Source organism: Monopterus albus, unplaced genomic scaffold (genome assembly GCF_001952655.1).
Source record: "Monopterus albus unplaced genomic scaffold, M_albus_1.0 scaffold51.1, whole genome shotgun sequence".
NCBI lineage: Eukaryota > Metazoa > Chordata > Actinopteri > Synbranchiformes > Synbranchidae > Monopterus > Monopterus albus.
Genome location: NW_018127931.1, coordinates 3,844,629 through 3,848,075, shown reverse-complemented (window position 1 = coordinate 3,848,075; position 3,447 = coordinate 3,844,629). Strand labels below are relative to the sequence as shown.

The window sequence follows — 3,447 nt, the reverse complement described above, 5'->3', positions numbered from 1 at the left end:
ACACACTCTTGTGTGTTACAGCCTGCTCAGTGTTTTATAACTAAGGTGTCACTTTATTTTTAAGCTCATTTAATAAGACAAGTTGAACCAGAACAGACTCATTTGGAGCAGCATAGAAACACATACAGTACACACATGGATCACTGTGTAGAGCTATGGGCAGCTTCTGCACAACTTCTATAATTAATTAAAGTCCCACTCCAGAAACATTTTCATTTTTATATTTGTATATAAAAATACTTTACTATAAACAATATGCAGTCTAACACAGCTTTTCCTCAAAAAAATTTCAGTGGGCCTCTGTAATAGGAATGAACATTGCCCCTCATTGTGCATTCCAGGATCTATGAATGTTGCCGTCATCCCTTATGTGGATTTGAATAATTTTGCACGCCCAATTTTTCAGTTTTTTATTTGTTAAAAAAGTTTGAAATATCCAATAAATTTCGTTCCACTTCATGATTGTGTCCCACTTGTTGATTCTTCACAAAAAATTACAGTTTTATATCTTTATGTTTGAAGCCTGAAATGTGGCAAAAGGTCGCAAAGTTCAAGGGGGCCGAATACTTTCGCAAGGCACTGTACAATTAGCACCAAAAAGGTACTTAAACAGCTTTACAGGAAAACCCTCAAGATTAACTAAATACAGTACAAAAAAAAAAGTGCAATAAGTATACCAACTTTCAAACAAAAACCAAAAACCAGCAAGCAAAGCACAGAGCAGTAATTAGAATCACAGTTTCAGAACAAAGCAGTTATCCAAAGCATAGCGGAGTGAATCTTACGAGAATAATCAAAGGCTGGTCAGATAGAATTAGAATCAGAATCAGAATCAGCTTTATTAGCCAGGTGTGACGGACATACAAGGAATTTGACTCAGGCACATCGGCTCTCAATGTGCAAACAGTAAACCAGCATATAAGGCTGTGTAATATAACAAAATAGCAGTATTAACATCAACAAACAGTGCAAGCAATGCAGAAAAAGCAGTATAAACAGACAGCAAACAATGCAGACAACAAAGGAATGTTCATTGAAATGAGATAAATAGGGATAAAACAGAGTACTTAACTAGAGACCTGTACAAGTCTTTATAATCTGTACGAGGTATATTTACAGGTATTGCACTGAGGGTTATTGTCCAGTCATACTGTCGTGGGTTAAGTGTTCATCAGTGCGACAGCCTGGGGGAAGAAACTGTGCCTGGTTGTCTTAGTGCACAGTGACCTGTAACGCCTTCCAGATGGGAGGAGTTCAAACAGATTGTATCCAGGGTGTGAGGGGTCTGCAGTGATCCTCTCCGACCTCCTTTTGACCCGTGTGGTGTACAGGTCCTCCATGGAGGGCAGGCTCACACCAATGATCTTTTCTGCAGTCCTGACTGTCCGCTGTACAGGTAGCAGATCAGGTTAATGGAAGACTGAAAGGTTCTCCCTAGGAGGAGAGTAAGGCAGGCAAAGAACAAGTGCAGAATAGAAGTTTAGGTAGACAGAATGCAGGTCCACAGGCAAGTGACAGCTTGAACGCATAGCATTGATGACAGTCTGGCATCTGAGTAGTGGTAAGAGACAGGTTATATGGGAAAAACCACAAGGCAGTTTAGTCAGCCAGGTGTCTTCACTCAGCCACTGATAGATGAGGTGAAGCTGGAGCTGTTGAGATTGTGAAAATCAGGAAGACTCCTACAAAATAAGAGCCTTTAACAGGAAGTCAAGCAAAACATGATGAAAAGTCAATGTAGATGTGACTGACAGCAAAGGTAATGAAATATAAGAGGAATAAGAATGACAGTCATTGAGTCACCCAGTACATAAATCAGCCAGCTAAAGAGGGTCTAGTTTTTGCAGAGTAATATCTGTGTGGAGGGGTGGTAGTGAGGTGAGTGAAAGATTTCAGGAGAGCAGGAGCCAAGAGAGGAGAAAGGGGATAGTTTCAGGTTTCATTTCATTTGCCATGCCCCTCCCCCGCTTTCCTTACACGAAGCTGACAGGTGTCTGAGGTCTGAGGGGGGTAAGGTTACCTGCCTGTTGTCCCCCCTGGCTGTGCTCTTTTTCATTTCTAGTTGAGCTCTCAGACACGCCTGGCAACTTGGCTCTATAATGGCTGCTGCATAGATTTTGAAAAAAAGAGTTTTCACTGTTGCTCACCACTAATGTGTTGTTTTTATGCCTATTAATTTTTTACGCTTATTCAGAGAGATCCTGTCCATGAGAATCACAAACAGGATCAGTGACGAGAGGCAATCCCCAAGGAGACAAAACACAAAATAGAGTTGGGTATTGTTTGGGTTTTATCCTAAACGGCACCCGAACCAATACCTAAAAAGAAGTATAAAACCAGTCCGTAAATATAATAATTTGATGGGCAAGGGCATTTGGTCTTCGATCTCATACATTTTTGGAGGGCACAAAGGTCACTTGACTTAGCACTAAGGCTGACACAAACTAGAGCTTGGTGTTCACATGATACATGTTATGTTTAAGTTAAAGTGCAAATGCTTGTAGAATGTTAAAGGGGAATATGCAGAGATAGTATATTAACTGTACACCTTTATTATAATTTGGATAGTAAATAGTGTTTTCTGTGCATGATAAGACTCAAAGTCATACTAAACTCTTGCTGCTCTCTGCTGATGTTGCCTAAGATCATGGGTAAGAAGAATCATGGATGTATCAAAGATCAAATGGTGGAAAGGATCTCTTAATTACTTAATTGTTGTAATAATTATACTCTTCTGGCATCCTTAATGCAGAATGACCAGCATCACTTCTAGCACTGTTAAAACTAAAAATAAATGGATAATGGCTGCTTCTTAAGGTTTTCACTTGGTTGTGAATACTGACAATATTAGTGCTTATTTATCATATGCAATATTTCAAATAGAAGAGAAAATGGCACATTTAAACACTGCATGTAATGTTTTACAGTCTATGAGTTTTCTCCCAGCTTATAGACAGAGCCATATATTAAATCATTTGATCTGCTTTTTCAGTAAAACTAAAGGAAACCATATTGTAGCACCGCTAGCTTGATTGATGTGCACTCTGAGCTAAAAATAGCACATAGATGTAGTAAACATGAGGCACAGAAATTCATGTTGATTTGGCAGATTTTACCACCTTCTGATAGTCAGACAGGCAGTCCCTGAAATGGTGAAGGGAAAAATAAAGTTTATCCTTCTTCCATTTACGTTCAGCTTTACGGCATCTTTGTCTGTATTCCCGAGTTAAGTCATTTAACCAAGGTTCCACCTTCGCCTTAGCCAGTCTGCATCGGAGGGGGGCAATGGAATCCAATATATCCTCACGGGTGGAGGTTAACAGACTTAATACTTCCTCAGGATCTATGTAGGAGGACACATCACCCATCAGATGCAGACCAGAATTTTTAAAGTAAGTAGAAAACTCTCCTGCTGTTGAAGAGGTGATTGTATGTCTGATACCAGCA

General features: G+C 39.7%; 1 protein-coding gene across 1 annotated transcript in view; it reads left to right on the top strand.

Annotated features, from left to right (window-relative positions):
• Positions 1-3,447, top strand: part of ano2b (anoctamin 2b) — a 190,450-nt gene that overhangs the window by 32,518 nt on the left and 154,485 nt on the right. The window lies entirely within an intron of this gene.